Source organism: Peromyscus californicus, unplaced genomic scaffold (genome assembly GCF_007827085.1).
Source record: "Peromyscus californicus insignis strain IS unplaced genomic scaffold, ASM782708v3 Scaffold_6__1_contigs__length_162567912, whole genome shotgun sequence".
NCBI classification, from domain to species: Eukaryota; Metazoa; Chordata; class Mammalia; order Rodentia; family Cricetidae; genus Peromyscus; species Peromyscus californicus.
Genome location: NW_026294584.1, coordinates 88,205,976 through 88,216,855, shown reverse-complemented (window position 1 = coordinate 88,216,855; position 10,880 = coordinate 88,205,976). Strand labels below are relative to the sequence as shown.

The window sequence follows — 10,880 nt, the reverse complement described above, 5'->3', positions numbered from 1 at the left end:
CACCACATGTGTGCAGTACCTACAGAGACCAAAATGGGTGCATGACATTCTCTGGAATTGGAGTAACAGGTGGTGGTGAGCTGCCACATGGGTACAAGAACTGAATACTGGTTCTCTGTAAAAGCAGTGAATGCTCTTAACTCTTAGGCATCTTACCAATCCTTGTTCAAGATTTTAAAAGTTTTATGTGTATAAATGTTTTGACTGAATGTATATATGTGCACAACATGTGTGCCTAGTAGCCAGAAAGAGCACAGTAGAGGATGTCAGATCATCTGGAACTGGAGTTACACAGACAATTGTGAGCCACTAAGTGGGTCTTGAGAATGGAATCCAGCTCCTCTGCAAGAGCAGCACATGCTTTAAACTACCTTTCCAGCCCCTTAGTTTTTTGTTTTGTTTTGTTTTGTTTTGTGATTTTCAAGACGGTTTCTCTGAGTAACAGCCTTGGCTGTCCTGGAACTCTTTGTAGACCAGGCTGGCCTCGAACTCCCAAGTGCTGGGATTAAAGGCAGGCACCACCACACCTAGCCCCAACCCCTTGTTTTATTTTCTTATTAATCTTTGAGAATTTCATACAAAATATTCTGATCATATTCATCCCCAGCTCCCCCTAGTTCCACCCTAGTGCCCCACCCCAAATGTGTGTCTTCTATATTATTATTATTATTATTATTTTGGGGTTTTTTTTGAGACAGGGTTTCTTTGTGTAGCCCTGGCTGTCCTGGAACTCACTCTGTAGCCCAGGCTGGCCTCAAACTCAGAGATCCACCTGCATCTGCCTCCTGAGTGCTGGAATTAAAGGTGTTTGCCACCACCGCCCGGCTTTCTTTTGTAATTTTTAGTAATCCATCAGCTCCAGTTTGTATTGCCCATATACTGCTGGGTGTGGGCCCCTCCACTGGAACATGGTTGACCTACCAGGAGCCACACCCCTAAAGAAAACTGACTCTCCCTCCTGGAGAAGCCATCAACTGTCCTTAGCTCCTCAGCGAGGGGTGGAGCTCATGAATCTCTCTCCATGCTGGAATGATTCCTGGCTTGATCTTGGGCAGGCAACCACACCTGCTGCAGTTCTTGAGTTCACTGGAACTGTCACACTGAGATTTCACTCCTGGCCTCCTTGACCTCTTGAATCTCAGGTAACTCCGCTGTCCTTCAACTACAAAACTGAGGATGACCTTGAAATCCTGATCCTCTTGCCTCCACCTACCAAGTGTTGTTTACACTACACCTTGTTTATATGGCACATAGCACAGAGGATCAAACCCAGGACTTCCTGCATGCTAGGCAAGTATTTTATTAACTGAGCTACAATCTCGGCTGTGTTCTCAGATTATTTTAAAGACCTAATTTTGTGTGTGTGTGTGTGTGTGTGTGTGTGTGTGTTTTGGGTGCCCATAGAGGCTAGGAGTCAGAGCTCCTAGAACTGGAGTTACAGTGGTTGTGAGCCACCAGACTTGGGTGCTAGGAACCAAGCTCAGGTTCTCTGTAAGTGCCATACTTACACTTAGCCACTGAGCTATTTCTCCAATCCCTTATAGCTTACTAAATTATGTGTAAAATCATGTGTTTGAGTGTGGATATGTGCACCTGAGCACAGGTGCCTATGAGAGCCAGAGGCATCAGATCCCCCGGAAGCTCGAGTTCTGAGTGGTTGTGAGTCATCCATGCAGGTGACAGGAACTGGGGTCCTCTGCAAGAGCAGGATGCACTCTTCACCCTTGAGCCATTCCTTCAGGCCCTCTCAGATTAGTATCTGTGGGGTTAGGAAGACGGTTCCGTGGGTGAACCACTTGCCATCAAGTGTGAGTGAGGGTCAGAGTTCCAATCTCCAGAAACCCGAAGGTAGAGATGGAAATCCCCAGAGCAAACTGACCAGCAAGACTAGCCATATTGGTGATATCTGGGTTTGATGGAGACCTTGCCTCAGTAAATCAGGTGGAAGTGTCATTGAAGATCCCTGACACTAACCTTTGGCCTCCACACAAGTGTATGTGCAGCCACATCATACAAACATACACACATATATTTGTACCACAAACATATATAAACAAATAGAAAAATATTATAAACCTTGGCCAATTATCTCCAACTGTTTACTCACCCACATCCCTAGGTGGTAAGAAAATGCAGCAAGCAAGAAGGTTCCAAACGGACCTGTTTTGCCATCTCATAGCCTCACTGCATCCCAGAATGGAAATGCCCCTTTCCCTGATTGTACCACCTCTGATTATGATCCCACTTCATCTGGGCTCCAAATGATTTGATTCACTCACTCATCACTATTATATCCTGGTGATGGAAGGAGGTCCTGTGGTCCCTGCCCCCAGAGGAGTCTACCAGGAAAACAAAAACATGAAAAATATCCTACACAGAGAGAGACAGAGACAGAGAGAGACAGAGCTGGAATGGGCACAAGCTGAGCAAACAGGAAAACTTACTAAGGTACAGGTACAGAGAATATGAACTTGAACTGGGGCTTGAATTATCTGATCTCCCAATAAACAGAACAGAGAGCAGGTGCAGTGGCCCAGAGGCAGGAATCAACACCGGGCAAGCAGGCGAAGGGTCATGGCAGAAAGTCAGGATGCTGGAAAACACATCCGGCCTTACACAGCTAACTGCAGCCCATCCTGGCCAACAGGAGCTCGCTGTTGACTTTTTAAGTGTCACCTTATGTGCATATGTGTATTTCACAGGAGTTCAGGTGCTTGTGGAACCAGAAGAGGGAATAGATCCCGGGAACTGGAGTTGCAGGCATTTGTGAAGGGCCAAACCTGGGTGCTGTGAACTGATCTTGGATTCTCTGAAGACCAAGCACTCTTAACCACTGAGCTGTCTCCCAGGCCCCTTGGTGCTTCTTTGTTGTTTTTGAGACAGGGCATCAGTATAGCTTATCTGGCTTTGTCCTGACTCTTGGTGCTTCTTTGTTGTTTTTGAGACAGGGCATCAGTATAGCTTATCTGGCTTTGTCCTGACTCCATCTCCCGAGTTCTAGGACAGGCATGCATCACTACACCCAAACTCTTTGGGTTTTTTTTTTTTTTTTTTTCGAGACAGGGTTTCTCTGTGTTGTTTTGGTGCCTGTCCTGGATCTCACTCTGTAGACCGGGCTGGCTTTGAACTCACAGAGATCCGCCTAGCTCTGCCTCCCAAGTGCTGGGATTAAAGGCATTCACCACCACTGCCCAGCTCTTTTCTTTTTTAGAAGGATTTTTCAGATACCTCCTATGAGGCTGGCTGACCTGGAACTTGCTAAGTAGATCTTTTCTTCTTTAACAACCCAAACCCACAGGACTCAGTTTTATTTATGTACCACACATGTGCAGGTGCCTGTAGAGGTCAGAAGAGGTCACTGGATCCCCTGGAACTAAAGTTACAGGTGGTGGTAGGTCACCTGCTCTGGGTGCTCTTAACTGCTGAGCCATCTCCCTAGTCTTACTTTTGAGACAAGATCTCCTATGTGGCCCTAGATGGCCTGGAACACCTGTAAATCTGGCTGGCCTGGAACCCACAATTGTGTTGATCCTGCCTCTTGAATGTTGGAATCATAGGCTTGAGCCACTATGCCCAAATACTATTGATTTTCTTGCTGAAGGAGTTTTATTTGGTATATAGTTCTGACTTCCGATAAGCATATGCAGCATTGTAAAGAATTGTAATCACAGTATAGAATATTCCCATTATCTCAGTTCTCCGTTGACAATCGAGCAAGCTCCCCAGCCTCAGCTGCATCTAATTGCCTTTGAGAGTTTTGCCCATATGATTTAATTTCATACTTGAAAGAACACTATGTAGCCCAGGCTGGCCTCAAACTCAGAGATGCCTGCCTCTGCCTCTCAAGTGCTGAGACTGAAGGTGTGCGCCGCTATGCCTGGCTCACTTTCCCACAACCTTTACAGAAAAACACAGGCCAAAAAACTGACAATGGGAAGAAGTGATCTGCTGGACTACAGACTTTATTTGCATCTCATTAGAATTTACCTGGGCCACGCATGAACACAGGTTAGCTTGGTAAAGGCACTTGTCACTTACAACTGGACTAGGAGAGACCAAAGAGGCGCAGAGAGAGAGACTGTGCTGGGAGGAAACATTGCTAGGGTGGGAACAGGAAGATCAGGAGAGTTCAAGGCCAAGGCAAACCTTGCGTACTAAGCAACGAAAACATCTGGTGAGTGGTTGAGCATCTGTGCCTGTAACCCCAGAATTTGGGAAGCTGAGGCAGAATACTAAATTGAAAAAAAAAATTTTATTTGATGAGCAATTTGGCATAAGGGTTTACTTTTTTATTTTTGAGACATGGTAACATTTTGTAGCTCAGGCTGGCCTTGAACCCACAGCACTCTGCCTGTCTGTGCCTCCCACGTATACCACACCAGGTAATTTTTTTCTAATGACATTTCCCACATGGCAGCAAGGCAAATAAATGATTGTACTTATATTTTTTTTTTTTTGAGGCAGGGTCAGGCCTTGAATTTTGTGTCAAGTGTATGAACAAAGAGATTGGAGGACAATGTATAGTTCGTTCTCTCCTTCACCATATGGATCCCAAGGACTGAATTCAACAGCAAGCTCCTTCACTGTTACCCAGGCAGTTCAGGCCTTGAATTCCTCCTGCCTCCACTTTCTGAGCTGAACTTACAGGAACTTCCCGCCACCTCTGAGGAGGCTGGACTTTGGTTTCTTTTGAATTGAAAGCCCAACCCCTGAGTGAAGTTGATAAAACCTCATAACTATAGTCATGATCCTAATCTTACTGGAAAAGGAAGAAGTTTTTTATGCTCATTTTCTTACTCTTGCCCAACTGAAAACAATGAAATCACTGTCACAGAACTGATGGAGTCCCTCGGAGGTCAGACAAGGCAGACATCTGCTCCCCTGAACAAGACGAGCTAACCCTTCAACACAACAAAACTTCCTTTTCCTTAGCAACAGTCATGTTCACAATACCGAGTTTCCTCAGAACTTTTCTTATACCTGGAGCATACTCCACCTCCAGCTCCTTCCCTCTTCCTAAACAGTCTCCTCTTTTCATATCCAATTTTTCATACTTACTGGTATTTCTTTCTGGAGGTGTTGCTTTTGTGGGCCACCCTGTTTCAGCATTTTTACAGGACTGCTTAAAAACTTTGATACAAATTCATATAAAATCATCATTCACTCAAGAGACATGGGGTGTGTGTGTGTGTGTGTGTGTAAGAGCTGCTAGCTTGACTTTCACAGCTCAAGAAGTTTAGAGACTGGACTGATACCCACAATCCCTTGCCAATAATTTAAAACCGCTTAGAAAGGATCCTGCCCACTAACAGGGTGTCTTCGTTAGGCAGGTCAACTATACAACCCTGCTCTACCTTTGTAACCTTACTTTTGGTTAGCTTGGACTTCCTCCTCACATCGGTGTGGGAATTCCATACACAAATCAGGAATATTTCTGGTGATTTAGTCCTCATTTAAACCCAAGTTAGGTGGGGGTGTGGTGGAAGAACTTGGGAGGTGGGGAAGGCAGGAAGATCAGGAGTTCAAGGTCATCCTCAGCTACATAAGTGACTCATGGACAGGCTTGGCTGCATGAGGTTCTATCCCAAACAAAACAATCCCCAAATTAAAAAACAAAGAAACCTCGGGTTTATTTCTCAGTGATTACAACTATATACAGTTCCTTGAGTAGGCAGGGGGTGATCTACTACGTATTTCCTCAAATTAAACCTTTTAATATTTTTTTAAAACAGACATATCTTAAATCACATTCAGTAAAATACTGTAACGAACAGTGTCCTTTCTCTGCTAGACAGTTTACATGCTAAGTTTTGGTACTGTACCTCTTCTGCATCTATTGGCATGCCTTTTTAGAAAACCACAGAAGCCAAGGCAATCAGCGCTTGAACCAGGCCACACAGTCAGTGGAGGGTGGGCAGATTAGGAAAATCGCCAGAGAAAGCAGTATTCTGGAACCCAGTTTCAGTAAACTTAGCTGGGAACTTTCTCCAATTTCGAGTGGGCAAGGACAAAAAGAACTACCAAGAGCGCACAAGAAGCAAGGTTAAGTCACTTGTCCAAGGTTACACCGAGCCTATCAGAAAGAACCAGAATCCCAGGGCTGAACACGTCTTAACTCCCGGGCGCGATCTGCTCTACCTACACCAGGCCACCACTGCTGACACGTGGTCAGGAGTAGTCTCAAGTATTTGCTGAATTAGTAATGCCTGAAAAGAAAGTTGACTGTAAGGAGCCTGGGTGAGGTTGGGAGGAAAGGACATACACACACACACAGCCTGGGTGAGGTTGGGGGAAAAGGACATACATACACACACACACACACACACACACACACACACACACACACACACACACACACACACACACACACACACACACACACACCACAGAGAAGAACAGTCCACGAGCAGAAAGCAATACATACACACACACACACACACACACACACACACACACACACACACACACACACACACACCACAGAGAAGAACAGTCCACGAGCAGAAAGCAAGCCAGCCCCGAAACCCACCAAGTTTTCCCGGCCGCGCCTTGGGGCGGGCAGCGCGGCCCGGCAACCCAGCCGTCAACCGAGGTGGCTGGCTAGGCCTCGGCCGCGGCCTCCCCGCGGGGCCTGGGGACACGCAAGCCCCGGAGACCCGCCCGACTGCTTCCCTTCCGAGTCCCCCCCCGAAGCTTTCAAGAAGCACCCAGACCCATGTCCCCCAGCGGTCCGCGATGGCCCGGCAGCCGCGCGCCTGGGCGCTGGGGAGCCGCCTCCGGGGCGTTTCGCGTCCTCGTCCTCCCCACGCGCAGCGTGGCGGGCCGCGGCTGGGCTCGGGGTGCTGCGGGACCGCGGCCGGGCCGCCGCCGAGCACGGTCGCCCGCCGGCCGCGGGGCCTCGGGTGGCGGCGAGAGGCGGGGCGGGCGGAAGGAGGCGGAAGAGGAGGAAGAGGAGGAGGAGGAGGAGGAGGAGGCGGCGGCCCGAGCCGGGAGACGGGCGGGGGGCGGGCCGGGGGAGGGGACGAGCGGGATTTGCGGACGCCGCGCCGCTGCCGGGAGCCGGCGGGGGCCCAAGAGTGACCGAGTCACGGCGGGCGCCGGCGGAGCCGCGGCCGCGTCGGACCCGCCTCCTGGAGGAGCTCAGCCCCGGCCAGGCCCGGCCCCATTCCCGCCCCGCGCCGCCTCCCCGCCGCCGCCGCCGCCGCCGCCGCCGCGGGAGCGCTCCCCTGCCCACCCCGCCCCCGCGGCCGAGCCCGGGAGTCGAGTGGGAGTCGGCCGGCTGGGCGCGGGCAGCGCCGGGAGCCCGCGGTGGGGGCACACTGCAGCCGGGAGCCCGGGAGGGGCCGCGCCGCCAGCGTCTGAACTAGGATGTCCCGACATGAAGGTGAGAGCCGAGCCCCCGCCCCCACCGCCTGGGCCTCGGCCTACCCCGCCCGGGGTCCGGGCGCTGCCGAGGGCAGCGGGGCACCGGCGGAGACGCGGGCCGGGCCCGAGTCGCGGGGCTGGTGCGGGAGGGGGGGGCGGCCCGAGGCGACCGTGGCCCGAAGAGCGAGCGAGAGCGGGAGCGGTGGCCGCAACCGTGGCTTGCGGCGGCGGCCCTGAGCTGGGCCTGGAGCCGGAGGCGGGGCGGCCGGGCGGCCGGAGGCTTTGCACTGTCATGGGGCGGGAGAGGGGGAGGGGAGGCGGCGGGGCCCGTTACCGGCGGGAGCCTGGCTCTCGGGACGCATACCGGACGCCGAGGCCTGGCCGGCCGGGCCGAGAGAACCGCGGGGCCCCCCGGCGCGGCCTAGCTGCGGCGGCTCCCGGAAGAGCTCGGCGCGGTGGCCGAGCCGGGTCGCGGGCGTGCGGCCGCGGCAGGGTAGCGGGGTCCGGGCCCGGCGGACGCGTCCGATGTCCGGGAGACCACGGGCGAGCGGCGGCCCCGCCTGAGGGCCGCGGCCGTGCGGGCGGGAAGGCGCCGCGGCCCGGGCTCGGGCAGCCCTCGCTGACGGGAGCTCGCCCGGCCTCGCGGTAGGCCTCGGCGCGTCCCTGGGCTCGGGTAAGCCAAGTTCCCGGGGCGGATCCAGCCCGGCCGCGGCGAGCAAACTCCCTGCTCCGTCACCGGGTCGGAGCGGAACTCGCTCCCGGCCGGCCCCGGGCCCTCACCCGCGTGCGCTGCCCACCGAAGCAGGCTTACGGTCGGGGGGCGTTTGGACTTCCGCGGTGCCCTGCGAAAACACGCTAGGGTTCTGTGGCTACGAATCAGACCACTCACGGCTCAGCCCCACGGCACAAAGGCACAAGTGTTTTTAAGGCCGACGGATAGGCGATGAACGGGTGAAAAATAAGTTAACTTGAATTTACTACCATATGGTTTAGGAAGGGGGGAGGGGGCTATGTGATCTTTGTTTCACTACAGCAGGTTTTACATTCAAAAGTAGTCACCCGACTTAGTGGAAAGTTTATTTCGCTACGGTTAATGGGAGATTGGAGAAGTGACTTTGAAAGTATTATGTCCCTTAGGTTCTCAAGTCCTGGATAGGTGGTGGGGGAGTGGAGAAAGTTTGTGGAGGATCCTAGGGTGTGCTTCACCCAGGGAAAGGCATTCTTAGGGAAATACAGACCATGGGTTTTCTGGGTTGTAAAACCCTGATTGATTAACATATATTTAGTGCAAGTTTCAGAATTTGCATTCCTAATGGCAAGATTGAGATTAGCTCTGAACATTTTGTGTTCACGGATTCTGTATTTTTTTTTTTTAAAAACCTAATAGGAAAGAGACTTCTTGGAGCATTTTTGATTACTAACTGTTCAAGTGTTGGAATAGCAGGGTAACTATTTTAGCCCCCGTCAGGAACAGAGAAATATTTGGAACTCTACCTGTTAACCCATCCTGTTGAAAAAAGTTGTAATTAAGGTTATAATCAATTCCATTTGGAGATGTTAAGGTTAGTTTTGCATGGCAGTAGGTGTATTGACCACCTTCGGGACAAAATGGAAGTGAGCATGGGCTGCAGGCTCTACCTCAGGAACTAGATTAAATGACAGAAGAACAGCCTAGGAAGATGGGGGACTGAGATCTTTGCTCCTCACCTTAAGGAAGCATCCAGATCCAGAATATTCTTAATGAGCAGTAGTCTGGAAAGAGTCCTTTACCCTCAGATGGTGTGTTAGAGTAGTTAAAATGGCTTAGGTAGATATAATATCCTTCAGTAAATCACACGCTATGTATTTAAGCCTGTCTTTCCCTATTTGGTTCTGGAAAGGATGCTTTTATAAAACTTTTGCTGCCTTTCAGTTACTTGACATCTTCAAACTTGCAACATCTTTCTTGGCAACTTAATACTAGATATTTTCTAAATGGATGTGTTGAAGATACTGTGTAGTGTTTAATAAGTGATTTTTTTTATATTTAGATACATACATAAATTAAATTCATTTTATTTATTTACTTTGAGATAGGGTCTCACTAAGGAGCCCTGGCTGGTCTGGCTGTGAATTCTGCCTGCCTCTGCCTCCCCAGAACTGTAATTAAAGTTATGTGTCAACAGACAGAAACAGTTTAAGGGCCTAGTCTCTGGCCTAATGCAGGAATGGTAGTTTCAGTATCACATCTGTTGGTGAGAGATGTCTATGTTTTGTGTATCATTTCAGGCAGTGGTTATTTTCATCAGGAGGGATTGACATATCAGCAGATACAGGGTACAAGCCCAGGTCTTCACTTACCTTTCCTTTCAGCTTTGTTGTCTGTCTGTTTTTCCGATGTAGCCCCAGCTGTCCTGGAAGTTGTTCTGTAGACCAGGCTGGCCTCAAACTCAGGGATCTGCCCACCCTGCCTCCTGAGTTCTGGGATTAAAGGTGTGCGCCATGCTGTCTGGCCTCAGCTTTGCTTTGGAGACAGGATCATGGTACTGGTTCTTGGCTGGCCTGAACTCCCTTCACTCATGCACTAGGCTGGCCTCATACTTGCAGCCACCCAGCCAGTCCTCCTATATCCCCTCCCTCCTGTGACATCCCACCTAGCCTAGCATTGTTTCAGTGCTCTGGTTTCTGAGCTCTTTCTCGTCTGTCCTCTGCGTTGTCTGCAGTTTTTCTGCTCAGGAGTTTGACCCAGAACTGCGTCTGGTGCAGGGTAGAGCTCTGTAGAGCTCTGCCGCCTCTAATGTTCTTGCCTTCCTTCTCCTTGCTTTTCCAGGCTTCTGTGCACAAGTGACTTGTTACTTTGTCTTCTCCCAGCTCTAACCAGTTACTCTGTAGTGTCCAGATGATGGAACTTTGGACCACACAGCCCCAAGATGAATACCTGTCAAGCATTGGACTGCTCTGAGAAAAATGGATACAGCCAAGGACACGGAGAACCGCTCTAGGCCAGGCTTAGCATACTTTCTCCAAAGTGAAGGGCCAGGTAGAAAATGTAGTAGGCTTAGCCAGCTATAAGCTGTCACTACCACAGTTGTGATTTGAAAACCAGCTAATCGAGTGGTTGTGGCTGTGTTCCAATTAAAACCTTATTTATGGACGCTGACATTTGAATTTCATATAATTTTCATGTGTCATGAAATATGATTCCTTGAAACGCTGCCACCACCACCATTTAAAAATGTAAAATCCATTCTTAGCTAGTGAGGCCGGTCAAGAGCTGGTGGTGGCCACAATTCATCCAGGCCTTGTAGTTTGTGTGCCTCTGCCCTTCAGTAGAGGTTTTGAGTTGGGCTCCTGGAACTGGTGGGAGACCGCCCCCTTGGTATGCCAGTATTTCCACTGGGTCGTGAGCAGGGACAGCCAGCTCCAGTGTCTCCTGAGATAGTACTGCATAGACTGGGAAGGGCTGGGGAGTGAGCGCTACCTTTTTGTGGAGGTGGCTCTGCTCCAAACAGCGAAGTTCCTATTTGCTGTGTGAC

The 10,880-nt window shown here is 50.5% G+C and overlaps 1 protein-coding gene across 1 annotated transcript in view; it reads left to right on the top strand.

The window, feature by feature from the left end:
• Nucleotides 1–7,948: 7,948 nt before the first annotated feature.
• Nucleotides 7,949–10,880, top strand: part of Kcmf1 (potassium channel modulatory factor 1) — a 67,336-nt gene continuing 64,404 nt past the window's right edge. The window contains exon 1 of the mRNA XM_052719009.1: nt 7,949–8,038. The gene's annotated coding sequence lies outside the window, so the exon portion shown is untranslated. The remainder of the gene's footprint in view (nt 8,039–10,880) is intronic.